This window comes from Eubalaena glacialis, chromosome 12 (genome assembly GCF_028564815.1).
Source record: "Eubalaena glacialis isolate mEubGla1 chromosome 12, mEubGla1.1.hap2.+ XY, whole genome shotgun sequence".
In the NCBI taxonomy this organism is placed as follows: Eukaryota; Metazoa; Chordata; class Mammalia; order Artiodactyla; family Balaenidae; genus Eubalaena; species Eubalaena glacialis.
The window spans coordinates 69,144,575-69,160,372 of NC_083727.1; the positions used below are offsets into that span (position 1 = coordinate 69,144,575).

At 37.4% G+C, this 15,798-nt stretch overlaps 1 protein-coding gene across 2 annotated transcripts in view; it reads left to right on the forward strand.

Annotated features, from left to right (window-relative positions):
• RNGTT (RNA guanylyltransferase and 5'-phosphatase) overlaps window positions 1–15,798 on the forward strand; it is a 234,513-nt gene that overhangs the window by 101,956 nt on the left and 116,759 nt on the right. The gene's annotated exons all lie outside the window — the stretch shown is intronic.

The window sequence follows — 15,798 nt, forward strand, 5'->3', positions numbered from 1 at the left end:
GTTAAACATGTGTGGAGGTTAGTGGGATATTTAAATGAAGTTTATATGAACACATGGAATGTGGCTGTCATAAGTATGATGTGCAGAAGAAACATTTAAGAACAATGGTCATAATCAGAGCAATGTTGTATAGCCAGTGTTTTCTGGGAAGCAATAGTGTACTATTACTATAGAAGACCAGTAGAGAATATGGTTGACCCTTGAATTACACAGGGGTTAGGGGCTCTGACTCTCTGTGGAGTCAGAAATTCCAGTATAGCTTTATAGTTGGTCCTCTGTATCCGTGGTTCTGCATCCTTGGATTCAACCACCCACGGGTCGTATAGTACTGTAGTATATATTTATTGAAAAATATCCACATATAAGTGGACCTGCAGGAGGGCGGCACACATGAAGAAGAAGACCATGACCCAAGTGCTAAAGTCCTTGTTTTGAGTTTGATAGATGGCATTGAAAAATTAGGGTTAAAGTTAGAGTAGCTGGTGGATATGACCAGAGGATTAGGACTCTTTATATAAAAGCAGAAAGTAAAGTCTTGGAAATAGCTGTAAATTGCTATGAGAGTCTACCATCGAGATGGGGATTATGTGGAGGCATGTGTATTAGTTGCATGAGCTCTTTAAGCACCCCTTTTAGAAGTTGCCCTTTTCTTTCTTTCTTCTTGGGGCTCTTTAATCCATGAGCCCCACCTGGCCTTCTCTGTTACTGTATCTGTTAGTGTAATAGACTCTTCCTACTTCAAACCTTCCTCTTAACGTCCTTGTCTTTTCTGTAGTTCATTTGAAATGCTAAGAAGTCACTTTAGAAAAAAAAAAGATGATTTATATCAGTGGTCCCCAACCTTTTTGGTACCAAGGACCGGTTTCTGGAAGCCAGTTTTTCCACGGACACGGGGTGGGGAGGTGGAGGGGCTGGGGGATGGTTCGAGGCAGTAATGCAGGCGATGGGGAGCGATGGGGAGCGGCAGATGAAGCTTGTAGCTTGCCTGCCGCTCACCTCTGCTGTGCGGCCCGGTCCCCAGGGGTGGGGACCCCTAATTCGTATTACCCCCTTTTTCTTCTAAAAGTTTATAAAGTATACTTTTGGGGGATACTTAAGGTAAGGAAGAACAGTACTCTAAATATTAAATATTTGCTCTAGTTTACAGGTGTTATAATAACAGCTGTATATTTCTGAATTAAAATCTTATGGTAATTTGCCATGTTTGTTGAATTATAAACCAAAAGAAAATATGTTGAAGACATTAAAGGAATAGTATCATTATCTTTTATTTATTTTTTTTTTTAAATTTATTTATTTTTGGCTGTGTTAGGTCTTCGTTGCTGTGCTCAGGCTTTCTCTAGTTGTGGCGAGCGGGAGCTACTCTTTGTTGCGGTGCACGGGCTTCTCATTGTGGTGGCTTCTCTTGTTGCATAGCATGGGCTCTAGGCTCGTGGGCTCAGTAGTTGTGGTTCCCAGGCTCTAGAATGCAGGCTCAGTAGTTGTGGTGCACGGGCTTAGTTGCTCTGCGGCATGTGGGATCTTCCCAGTCCAGGGCTCGAACCCGTGGTTAACCTGACACTTTGAGCTTATTTTCTTAATCTATTGACTTTTTAAATGATAGTATATTTGACTATGTTTTTAGGTGCTTAAAATACAGGAACAATTAGGTGTGATACTTAATCTCACAGAGATTACATTTGAATAGAGGAAGTTAAACTGTTAAATGTCGAATCATCTTACTTCTGTACAGACAGCATGTTTTAAAACTAATAGGCTGTGGGAGCACAGGTGGGGGAGATAGACTTGGATGGTGAAGGAGGGTGGAGATAGGATGAGTTAGTTATTGCTTATGTTCAGAAATAAGCCTAAGAGTGTTGTTGTTGTTTTTTTTTTGAGGAACTGGAGGGAAAAAAAATATGGCTACCCCTTAAATTTGATGGAATGACCAGAAAAACCAAGCTGTAAAAGAACCGAGAATGTATTGATAGTAGCTTTTAGTCCTAGCTGTGTGAGGTGAGATAACTAACTCTACTAAATCCAGATGTATGGCACGAGGAGGTTCAGAACATCTGGATGTTACTTTTTGCTGTCTGAGAAGATAGGAATTTAAGTGAAAGCCTTATATAATATGTTTAGGATTCCTTTTAGGCGTATTAGACCAGACTTCTTTATACTGTAGAGTACACAACCTCTGTATCCTTGTTTGGAAATAATGAGAGAGTCTCCGCCAACTTGACCTGTGGGGTTCCCCCCACCCATCTTTTAGACTGATTTCATCTAGGAAAATAAATGAAGTTTTAAATACCCACATTCCTGGGTCACCTTTTCTAAATCTTGGTGTATTGTAAATCAGTGTTTTATCAAGATATAATTAGAATAGATTTTATTACTGATTCTAGGAGGTTCCCAAAGAGATTTTTGAATGTTATTTTCAAGTAGAATATTGAATGACTCATAGTTTTATATACTTAAGAACAAGAGTAATAAATCTAGGATGGCGATATTTTTAGTTTAAGCACATTGCTTTTCCAATACGTAAAATCTACTTTGCTTAGTCTTACCTCTGAAACCTATCATTATGTGTCAAATACCCCATCATAAGCTATGGGCTTCTTCCACTAGTTCTATCCATTCCTTTTCCTCATTCACAAGTATTTTCCTTTCTTTCTCTAGTTGTATCGTTTGCCTTTCTTTTTGCATGTCCTTAGAATTCCTGATCTTAGCCTAGGAACTGAGTGCACATTTATGTCTGCATACACTATATACACGTGTGCACCCTGTGAGAAGAAGAGCATGACTCACTAGGCTGAAGTAGGATGAGGCCTTTCTGGGAGAGAATATATAGGTAGATGCATAGAAGAGAACTAGTAAGAACTTTAAGTTGGACATAGGAAGCTAATGACAATATAATTAATGAAAGCAAGTGTTCTTTAAAGGTGACATAAAATTCTAGTGAACCGTGTAATTTCTTTGCTGCACTAAATTGTTGATGAATAACAGTAAGTATAGGAAATAAAACCACTGTAACAGAGGTATAGCATATTTTGCTATTTTGTTCCTGACATATTTTTTTTAATTGAACTATAGTTGATTCATAATATTGTGATTTGAAGTATTTCATACAGTAGTCTAGATATAAATCTTAGGACATATTTTTAAATGACTTTGAACTTTCTGTGCTGTCTTAAAATTGATATAAAAAGGGAAATGTTACATGCTCTTTATATTGTGGGAAAAAAAGTTTATTTCTTTTTTCTTTTTTTTTTCTTTTTTTTTAACTTCTTTATTGGAGTATAATTGCTTTACAGTGTTGTGTTAGTTTCTGCTGTATAACAAAGTGAATCAGCTACACATATACATATATCCCCATATCTCCTCCCTCTTGCATCTCCCTCCCTCCCACCTTCCCTATCCCACCCCTCCAGGTGGTCACAAAGCACGGAGCTGATCTCCCTGTGCTATGCGGCTGCTTCCCACTAGCTATCTGTTTTACATTTGGTAGCATATATATGTCCATGCCACTCTCTCATTTTGTCCCAGCTTACCCTACCCCCTCCCCATGTCCTCAAGTCCATTCTCTACGTCTGCGTCTTTATTCCTGTCCTGCCCCTAGGTTCTTCAGAACCATTTTGTTTTTTTTTTTTAGATTCCATATATATGTGTTAACATACGGTATTTATTTTTCTCTTTCTGACTTACTTCACTCTGTATGACAGTCTCTAGGTCCATCCACCTCACTACAAATAACTCAATTTTGTTTCTTTTTATGGCTGAGTAATATTCCATTGTATATATGTGCCACATCTTCTTTATCCATTCATAACAAAGTTTATTTCTTAAAGTCTCATTCCATTTTTCTGGTACTTTATTAGATAAATGACATTTGGTATCCCAGTATGGGTTGTCCTCGTCCAGAGATATTCAGTGTCTATTAAAGTTCTCCTGTGTGGTGGCTAACTGTGTCACTTTACCCGTTATCTGACAGGGCAACTACGGCATCATTCTACAGTCTGCCACTTCCTGAATAGCCTCTTGGCAGTAATGCCCAACAGGGGAAGTCAGATGCTTTCCTTCTGAGGGGTATGACTTTGAGGACAGTTTAAATTGTATCAACTAGAGAAATACAGTGACAAAAAGTTACTGTAATGAGTTCAGGCAAACTGCATAGTCCCCACAAGACTGCCCTTACTTAGACACTGGCTACAATTTTGGGGGGTCCCCAGGGCCACCTTCACTTCAGATCTGCTGGTTACAAATTCTGGGGTCCCTCAGGGACTCCCACAGGTTTGATAATTTATTAGAAGGCCTTAGAACTCAGAAAAGCACTATTATGATTACAGTTTTACTGTAATGAAAGGATACAAATTAAAATCAGCCAAAGGAAGAGTCTGGTAAGTTTTACTGTAGCAGAAGGACATAAATTAAATCCAGCCAAGGGAAGAGCCTAAGCCTAGTAAGGCAGAATCTGGGAGTGGCCCAAATTCTCTTCAGGGATTCATAGATGGTGTTACCTACTCCTGGCTAAGATGTGTGACACTACTCAGAGTATTGCCTACTGGGGAACCTCACCCCAGCCTTTGGTGTCCAGAGTTTATATTGCAGATCAGTGACACACTACCAGCATGGCCTGACCTTTAGTGAGTGTTCAGTCCCTCCCAGAGTTTCGGGCTAATACATTTAATCTCCAGTTCCTCTGGAGGTTAGAACTGACATGGTGTGTTTCAAAGCCCCCATCATAAACCATATTGTTAGACTTTCTGGTGGCAAACCCTCCAGGCAGGCAAAGATACTCTTGTCAGGTAGGGCATTCCAAGGGTCTAGAGATCACCTCCCAGTAGGGGAGGGCAAAGGCCAGACCTCTCCTTGGGTAAAGTTAATTCTTCAGTACACACCTGTTCAAACAGAGGATGTGTTTTTGAATGAGATCCATTGTTCTGCAATTTACCATATTGCTCTTTGTTTGAAAGTCTTAAATTGTATTTTATAAGTAAATTTGATTTTCCTTTATGCTCACATTGCAAATATTTAATCTCTTCTTTGGTTTCTTTATCTCTCTAAGTTTTGTCCCTTTTCTTGTGACATTCAGACAGCCATTTATTTAGTTTGGTTTTATTTTTATTGCATCACTTATGTGTTTATGGCTAAGTATCCATTCTATTCTTGTATTCCGTCTAAAAGTGCTTAATATTCTTCCAAAATTAGTAGGTCATGCTTTTCTACCCATGAAGGAAATGCTCACCTATACTTCATAGCAGCTGCAATCTGGGTAAACAATCTGGAAAACATTTAGGAGAGGTTGCCCTGAAAAAAAAAAAAAAAAAGAACTTTAAAAACCAGGCTAAGGAAACTTGGACTGCAGGCAGTGAGGAACATTCAAAGATTTTTACACATGACTGTGGTACAATAAATTGTTTTAGAAAGGCAGTTCTGGCAGTAGTGAGTAGAAGTAGTTTCTAGGGGAGAAGAAGTTAACCTACAATCACAAAGACCAGTTAGGACCGCGTTACTGTTCTTCCCACTGGAGATCATGGAGGTAGTAAGGGACGGTTTGTGAGGCAGTTATTAACCATGAATGATGATTTTAGCTTTTAAAAACAATCTTACCCCTTTAATAATGTGTGTATGCATTAGATCAACAGCCTTTAAACAGCTCTTAAAATTTTTTATGCTTTCATTTTATACAGCTTCTTGGGATAATACATTCCATGTATTTTTGGCCTGACCTATACTCATTGACTTGTTTTTTTATCAGTCCTCTCACTGTGCTATTCACTTTATTTTTATTTAGCACGTGTTTGTTGAAGTGAGAGCTTACTCTGCACCAAATTGCTGTAATAGATACTGAAGATACAATGATAATAAGATGTGATTCCTGACCTCAAAATCCCCACAGCTCAGTTTGGTAGTTGGACAATTAAACAGGAAAATCCTGTGATGGAGGGGAGCGCTGGTGCTATGAGGGTATGTTGATGGAGTATATAACCTAGACTAGAGACTAGGAGATTTCTAGGAATGTGACAACCTAGTTTAGAAAAGCCATCAAGAACATGGACTCTGGAGCCAGAATGATTTTGGATTTTACTTCCTTGCTTTGTGACCTTGGGCAGGTTCTAAGCTTCATTCACCTTTAAAATGGGGATAATAATGGTCCCTAATTTCATAAGATTGTTTTGAAGCTAAAATGAGTTAATAGAGTTATCACTCGGTATCTGCAGGGGACTGGTTCCAGGACCCCTGTGATGCCAAAATCCTGGATGCTTAAGTTCCTTACATAAAATAATGTAGTAAAATTGGCCCTCCGTATTTGGGGTTCCACATCTCCGGCTACAGAGAGCCAGTCGTATATGTAAAATGCTTAGAGCAGTGTCTGGCATAGGGTATTATTATATGTGTTACCTCTTCTTCTGCTCCTTCTCTTCTTCTTATCTCCCCCCCCCCAGTGGATAATTAGTACTCAATAAACATTTGAATAAAGCCGTGGATGATAGATGAAATGATAATTACTTTTCTGTTCTCTCAGAAGTCTTTAAGCATCTCCACTAAAAGCACTTACTATGTGAAATGACTATTTTATGTGTGTTTAGGTCCATATTAACCAGAAGTCATAAACTGGTAGGTCCCAGAAAGATTAAGCTCATGTAAAACTTAAAAAATACTGAGTTTGTTTGTAGATGAAGATGTGCTCTCCAGTTTGTCATAGTTTTTACTAGTCCCCATTATCTTATAACCAGTCCAGTTCAGGTTCATGGCCTGGTACCTACAGGCATTTGAGTTTGGGACCTCCACACTAGATTGGACACTAGCCCTTCCAGGATAGAAACTGATTGATCTCTATTAAATCTCAAACTCTTGATAGAGTGGCTGTCAATTATTGGCACTAAACAAATGTTTGTTGAGTGAATGAATGATTTCTGAATTATGAGATTAAAAAGAAAAACTGGAAATCTGGCAAAAAGAACTTTGATTGTTCCATGAGGGTGAGTTGACTTCTACTTTGTGAAATTGTGAGGGAGTTTTGGTAGAAATAAGACTAACAACCACCAAAAAAATAAAGAAACTGTATTTCCTAGAGAAATTTTGCTTTTAGATTTTCTGATTTGTCAAGTGGGATTCACTAGAATTATTATGCCTAATTTTAATTGCAATAATACAGGTTAATGAAAGAGCCAATGATAGTGTTCCAGAAGCTATTTATATTTTGATTAGCTAACTTTAATTATATTGTCATGTAGGCATCACTGGTAAAAAATAGAAAACAAATCATTGTTTTTAAAAGAAGAGAATGATATCGGCTTTTTGGTGAACAAGAAATGTGAGTTTTATAGTGTGATTTTGTGCTGATTAGAGGAGTATTTAGGGTACAGAAGCATTGAATAATCTTTAACTAAATTAGGAGTTATACTTTGGGAATGGAAAAGAATAAATAGTAATAACCAGGTGGGTGGAAGTTTCCATTTTGGGGGGATTGGTAAAACTAAACCTTGAACTTTAGGAGAACTATGAAAGCACATTAAAAAAAGTCAACAGGTAGAAGCTACTGTATTGAGTATTCTCAGGCAATCAGCTGAGGCTATGTGGGGAACATCTGCTCAGAAAATATCTGATGTGAGTAGAATAGTCCAGAACAGAAAGGTGGAGATAGTTTATTCTTTTCTTGTTTTAGAAAAGAATATTATTTTTCTATACTATGCTGAATTGATGTTGCCAATTTGCATTCTCAATTACATTGCAGATTCATTTCCTTCTTCATTGTAGTCTTAAGCTATCATTTTGCTTATTTCTAAAAGGTTCCTTTCTATGCTTTGTAACTTTACAGTTTCTCTTTTGTTTCTTAGGTTTCTAATTTCAAGCCCTTTTGCATTATCTTTCTCTGCTTATGCATTTATAATGATTTGGTTTCCAATTACTTCCTGATTCATAGACATATACAATATCAATTCAAAGTCAATCACCTGGTTATAACCTTTGTCAGTTCCTCCAGTCTTTGGTTAATGGAAAGTTACATGCCTTCTGCAGGGTATTCAGCTAATGAGATTATATTCATAGGTAAGCAAATTTAAATCTTATAAGTAAAAGTTTATGAAGTACTATCCTGCTTTATTAATAACTATTTGATATATTATGTCTACTATATTACCTTTTATCTAATTATCTTCTAATTTTATCTGGTGGAAAATAATCAAGAAAATTGTAGTTCTGAAACAATGTCCCATAGGATCTTTACCTGAGATTGGGCACCTTGAGGGTGGTATGGCCATAGACATCCTAGGATCTTTAGGATAGTTCACCACATACTCCACCTTAAAGCTTCTCCAAGGTTTTGTAATTAAATATTTTTAAAGTAAGATATCTTTAAAAAAATTTTTGCTAGATGTGTTTTAAAAACATCTTTGGTAATTTAAGTAGAACTGTGTTTCTGAAGAAAAACTGGCAGGGAGAAATGGCTAATTACATCATTGCCTTTGATAGTTTTACTGTTAAATTAAAATTAAGGTATTATTTAGGCATATTGGCCTAGGTTGGATCCCCAGTATCCCTAATGCCAACTGGGTTTCTGGCATTGGTAGGCAGTCAGGAAATATCTTCCTAATGAATGCTGGATGAAATTTTATTTTTATTGAGATGTTGTCATCCAACAAATTAAGAAAAACAGCACTTCTTATGTAAGAATACAAGTGTAACTCATAAATTTTACTTAAAATATATTGATAGAAGAGGAAAAAAACAGACTAGCTTAAGAGTATAGGACATTTTATCTTGGAATATAACATCAGAGACAAAAAGGATACCAAAGTGAGTTTTAAAATCATCTGATGTTTAAGTTATTAAAATAAATCCTAACCTTTCAAGCCATGCTATTTTAACTAAGTATATTCAGCCTCTTTTTGACTTCTTGATAACTATTCCTCCTTCCCTAGAAGCTGTGCCTAACTTAAACTCTTTTCTCAAAGACTGGTCATCATCCTTGCTGAACTCAACTTTTCTGTGTTTGGTTTGCTCTACTTGTAACCCTGGCTTCTCCATTTCTTGGAAATTTTCATTCATGACTTTCTTCTGATTTGGTCACTTTCACTTTGGCAACTTATCCTTGGCTGTTACTCCTACTTTAATATTTTAAATTCAGACATACTGCTTTCTAACCACAGCTTACATCTTTAAAAACTGGTGAGATGCCTCATCAAGACATTTCATCAACTCCTCCGCCATTTGTGAGCCATAGATGTTCCTTCTTCAACTACGTCTGGGTCTTGGTCTTAGTGGGAGTGGTCTTCTTCATTGGGTGTACAATCTCAGCCAAAGTGGCTCCTTCTAGTATCTGTGATTCCTAAATTCTCTAGGGTTGCCCATAGTTTCTTAAGGTGGAAGTTGATATCGTTGATTTGTGACCTTTCTTCTTTTCTAATTAGTCATTTAGTACAACAGATTTTCCTGTGACACACTTTAGCTGCATCTGTCATATATCCATCTACTGTATTTTCATTGTATGAAATACTTTAAAAATTTCCTTTTGACTTCTTTCTTTTTATTCATGGGTTATTTGGAAGTATGTTATTAAGTTTCTAAACATTGGGGGATTTTCCAGATATCTTTCTCTTACTGATTATTAATTTAATTCATTGTGGTCAGGGAGCATACTTTGTATGACTTTGACCTATAAATGTGCTGTATGCTCTTGGAAAAGGAAAGTATTTTCTCCTATTGTTGGGTACAGTGTTCTATAAAATGTCAAATAGGTCACGTTGTTTCATTGTTGTTACAGTCCTCCATATTCTTTCTGATTTTCTGTCTACATGTTGTAAGTATTTTTAAGACATCTTTACCGTTGCTCTTTGATTCCTCATTCTCTTCCTCCTGACCCCCGCCACCCCAACATCTCCCCTTTTGCCTTTTTGTATTTCAGTTGGAAAAAGTGCTACACTCTTTTCTTCTTCAAGTTCAGTGATTCTTTCCTTTGTTCTATCCAGTCTGTGGATAATCCCATTGATTGTCATTCCCATTGATTAGCATTCTTTTTCTTTGATATTATGGTTTTATTTCTTGCATTTCCATTTGTCTTGTTTTTTATTATTTTCAACTCTTTGGTGAAATTCCACGTTTGCTTATGCATGTTTTCCACCTTTTCCTTTAAAATGTTAAAGTTATTTTAAAATCTTTGTTTGATAATTCCAAAATATGGGCCATCCCTATGTTTTTTTCTATTGACTGCCTTATCTATTGAATGTAGGTCATTTTTTTCTTGCTTTGTATGTGTGTGTGGTAATTTTTGATTGGATGCTGGGCATTTTTTTCTGTATGAACAATATATACTGAGGTAGATGTCTTTGTGCTTAGTAATGGACGTACCTCTCCTTTAAGTTTAATAAGCTTCATTTGCTGGAGGCGGGGTTAGTGGTTGAATAATCTGTATTTGACATGGGTTTGTATTGCTATGTAGTTATCTTCTGTGCTCCGAAGACTTCAGATTCCTTAAGCAGATGACTTCTGTTACTTGAGCTTATTGAGAGAACTGGAGTATAAAATGGGTTTTCTCCAGTGTTCCTGCTTCACTTGTAGCTTTCAGTGGGCTCTGCTTGCCTATACCACATAGTGGTCTATTTTTGTGCTCTTGCATTCTCCCTCATATGTAATTGACTGTTTCTTGTCACTCAGTGCCTGATTTGTGCAGACTCTGGGGTTTTGTTAGTTTTCCTCCTCAAGCCTTGCTGTTAAGCAGACCCTGAGCACCTGAGTCTCAGGGATGGGTTTCCCCTCAGTGGGCTGACCTCTCCCTCTTGGCAGCTGAATTTTGCCTTGCATAGGTGGGATGTTTTGGCAGGAGCAAGTTTTTCTCCTTTTTATCAATATAATATCCTTGGACCAAGGCTGTTTCTGGACCCGTGTGTAGCTGCAGACGACTTTATCCTCAGATGGCCTTTACTTCATATCAGGAAGGGTCTGGAAAGGATTTTATGTCTGTTTGCAACTAAGATGAGGCTTTCTTATCTTTCTTGTCCTACCCCTGGTCTTTCCTGTGAATCCTGATAGAAACCTGGGGAATAGAGCTAGTGAGTAGGTTTAGAGTCCTCTTGTGTTTGGGACTTCCAGGGATTCTATACTGTTATACTAACCCACACTTGGTTTTTAAGAATTGAACAAACTTTCAGTTTTTCTTTGTACCCACTTTTGTGGCTGCCATTTTTTCCTCTTATGCTCTTCCAAAGGTGAATGGGTTCATGTGTCTCATCTTTCTTTGGAGGGCCTGGGATTCAGTTTACCTGATTTTGTGGAGACCTCAACCCTCTAAACCTTAACAAAAGCTATGATTTTATAGATTGTCTGCTTTTTAAAAATTTATTGTCAGGTTAGACATGTTTTACACCGTAAGTAAAAGTGGAACTTTCCCATAAAAAGCTTTTAAAAGATAACCTTAGGGACTTCCCTGGTAGCGCAGTGGTTAAGAATCCGCCTGCCAGTGCAGGGTACGTGGGTTCGATCCCTGGTCCGGGAAGATCCCACATGCCACGGAGCAACTAAGCCTGTGCACCACTAGCCCGTGAGCCACAACTACTGAGTCCGTGTGACTAGAGCCCGTGCTCCGCAACAAGAGAAGCCACCGCAATGAGAAACCTGCGCACTGCGATGAGAAACCTGCGCACCGCAAAGAAGAGTGGCCCCCGGTGGCCGCAACTAGAGAAAGCCTGTGCGCAGCAACGAAGACCCAACACAGCCATAAAGAAAGAAAGAAAGGAAGGAAGGCAAGAAGGAAGGAAAGAAAGAAAGAAAGAAAAAGAAAAAAAAAGGATAACCTTAAAGGTGGTGAACACTTTGAAGATTATGAATACAGACCTAAGGAATGGATGAGGGGGGAAAAACTTTGCTAATGTTATTCAGACGGTACTTGTAGCTTAAGATAACATCTGTAGTGACGGTCTCATGTATAATTTGAAGTATGCTATAACTCAGAGACAGCGGTGAAAATAATGGAAATGTGTTAAGTGACTTTAAGTATTGGCTCTAACGATAAAGACACTGATATATAGAAGATGCTCATAACAAGTTTGGATAAATTTTCTTTCAGGAATTATGATTGGAAAAAGCAATATTTTAAATTTAACATATTATTTTATATATGTGATTTCTTTCTTTTTAAAAAAATTTTATTTATTTATTTATTTATTTTTGGCTGTGTTGGGTCTTCGTTTCTGTGCGAGGGCTTTGTCTAGTTGTGGTGAGCGGGGGCCGCTCTTCATCGCAGTGCGTGGGCCTCTCACTATCGCGGCCTCTCTTGTTGCGGAGCACAGGCTCCAGATGCGCAGGCTCAGTAGTTGTGGCTCACGGGCCCAGTTGCTCCGCGGCATGTGGGATCCTCCCAGACCAGGGCTCGAACCCCTGTCCCCTGCACCAGCAGGCAGACTCTCAACCACTGCGCCACCAGGGAAGCCCCTATATGTGATTTCTGATATGAATAAATGAATTATATAAATTTGTTATATAAATTGAGAAAATTTTTAGATTTTATCGCTGAAAAAAACACCCCAAGAATTTTACCTCCCTTTGTATGTATCTTATTCATATAGTACGTGCTACAATACATTTAAAGTCTGTACTTTTTAAATGATGATTGGAGGACCTATATACGTGGGAAGTTTCAGAAGTCTTTGAGGCATTTGTTTCAGAGAGTCAGAGACTTTCTCTGGTTATTTCCTTTTTTTTTTTTTTTTTAAATAAATTTATTTATTTATTTTATTTATTTCTTTTTGGCTGCATTGGGTCTTCATTGCTGCACGCAGGCTTTCTCTAGTTTTGGCGAGCGGGGGCCACTCTTCGTTGCGGTGTGCGGGCTTCTCATTGCCATGGCTTCTCTTGTTGCGGAGCACGGGCTCTAGGCGCATGGGCTTCAGTAGTTGTGGCACGCGGGCTCAGTAGTTGTGGCGCCTGGGCTTAGTTGCTCTGCGGCATGTGGGATCTTCCCAGACCAGGGATGGAACCCGTGTCCCCTGCATTGGCAGGCAGATTCTTAACCACTGCGCCACCAGGGAAGTCCCCTATTTCCTTATTTTTAATTAAAGTCTGATTGAAATCTGTTCTGAGTGATTTTACTTTTTTAGCTGTCTGACTTGAAGCTAGTCACTTAATTGCTGATGGTCTCAGTTTCCTTTTCTGGTGAAGTGAATAGTAATATAAAATTCAAAATTATACATCTCATGAAGAGTTGTGTGTTTTGAATGATGTACATATATTAAGAACCAAGCACAACAACACTTTATAAAAGGTCTTTAATATATGCTAGGTAATATTGTATATGTATTAAGTAAAGAAAGAAATATTGTCTAGAGTAATCAGTAAGCAGTAAAACGAGTGAAAACAAGCAGTATTCTTTTGACCTAAGAAGTTTCATAGTCCGTTAAATTCTATGATTCTTAAAAAGTTAGAGTAAAATAAAAAAGGAAGTTACTTTCATTTCTGCAGCAGGTAACATCATGTTATCTAGAGTCTTGCCAACACTATACTTTATACTGTTAACTTTATATATACTTTATCTACAGGGATGGTCCAGTATATGAATCGGAGAAAGATGGTCTAAGAATGGAAAAGCTATGTTTACTTGCCGTAAATGATGTACCTACAATAAAAGAACAAATTGTTTAACCTTTGAAAAATGTTTTTTAAAAAGATAATTGTGGCATTTTGTTTTTATTGCTTCATTCCTCAGCAGGATTTTATGGTATGAATTTAGTAGGTTACCTTTTCTTACATGATGAAGTACAAGAATTATCAATTTTATACATTTTTTTTTCTTGTTTGACCCTTTACCCATCATTAGTTCATTATAAGAAATCAGTACTTTTAATCCATATTGAACTTTTACTTCAGCAATTTCCTCCTCAGATGGGTAGGTCATTTAAACCTATGAATGAATTGGAGATCAATTTCAGATCTGGTCTGAAATTTTTACCTCTTTGGCCAAACTCTGGATAATATGGCTCTAGGAGTCCCAGTCTGCAAGCTCCCCACTTTTTTAGTGTCATTAAGACGAAAGAACAAAACACAACAAAAAAGAAAATATCAAGAGCATTACAGTTGGAAAAAAATTGTGGTAAAATATGCATCGCATAAAATTGACCATTTAATCATTTTTAAACATACATTTCAGTGGCTTTAAGTACATTCACATTGTTGTGTAACCATTGCCATCATTTATTTCCAGATCTTTTTCATCTTTCCAAACTGAAACTCTGTACCCATCAACCGCTAACACCTCGTTCTCTCCTCCCCAAGACTCTGTAATTTCTGTCCCCATGAATTTGACTGAGGAGCATTACAGCTTCAAGGAAGTGTAGATTATTCAAACTCAAATTGGTCTTAAAGCAGTTAGAAACTGAGATTGCTCTTACTTTTCTTTGCTGAACTGCCCCCAGTTTAGAGAAATTACAGATTTCGAGGAATGAAATGGCAGAGAGGATGAAGGCACAGTTTGGGAGGAGAATCACAGATCTTGTGGCATGTGCAATACACTGGAAATTTTGGTTGTTGCTTTTGGAATGCAAATCTGCCTTTAAGTGTAGTTGTTTTTTAGAGGATGTGATTGTGATGAAAGATTGTGATTGAATAACACACAGCATATCCAAAATTTTGGTGGAACATATTTGAATCCCAGAACTAGCCTAAATGTTTTTTGGCAGTTGGCCAGACTCTGGGTAACATGACATTATTACCTGGCTCTGTGAAAGTATCTTCTGCTCTCTTCCCCGAGATGCAGAAAATCAGTGTGTAGGTCCTCACTCAGTGATGCATATGTTCAGTTCTTCAGAATAATATAAAAATCCGTGGAAGAGAAGCGTTTAAAACTACTTGTTCTGAACTAATTGGAGAGCGTTGGACCTGTAACTCTGCTTTTCAGTAGATATGGCATTGAAAAAACTTGTTATTTGTATTTCATACTGTGTATTCCTTGCAATGCAATTTTTTTGCTTGAAAAAAATGTAATAAAGACAAAAAATGAGGCAAAAAGTAGGACAAAAAGGAAGGTTAAATTTTTCTGCTTGAAAGTTTGGGGAAAACACAGATAATGCATTTTGGGGCTGTGATCCCCATGTTCGAGCTAGCTTGTTTTTACAGATTCTCAGAGAAATCTTATCCCGGCTCCATCTATCCCCAAGCAAGATTCTCTGCTCTCTCCTTTTTGGTGTATGTTTATTTTTATTCCCTTTATTTATTACTTCCCAGAGTTTCTACTTTGGTTTTGGTTTTGGTCTATGCCTTCCTTCCTTTTGTGCTGGCTCAGCATAGTGCATTTAAAAATATGTTTTATAACTGGAGGTTTGTACCTTTTGACCACCGTCGTAAGATAAATAAGTACTAGGGATGTAATATACAACATGACTAATATAATTAACACTGCTGTATGTTATATATGAAAGTTGTTAAGAGCGTGAATCCTGAGTTCTCATCACAAGGAAAAAAATATATTTATTTTTATTTTGTATCTCTATGAGATGATGGATGTTCACTAAGCTTATTGTGGTAATCATTTCATGATGTATGTAAGTCACATCATTATGCTGTACACCTTAAATTCATACAGTGCTGTATGTCAATTATATCTCAATAAAACTGGAAGAAGAAAAAATTTTTTTAAATATTTTATCCATCATTTTGGTTATTGTAGTTAGGACTGTTGTTCGAGATATCTAGCCTGCCATGGAATGGAAACCTGCATATATTAAAAAATAATCTTAGGATATATTAACCTAGATCCCTCTGGATCACCCCTCTCCCCCATTTTGTATTTCCATTTTTAAAGCTTATGTATTAAGAAGCTCTTGTAAAGCTTAC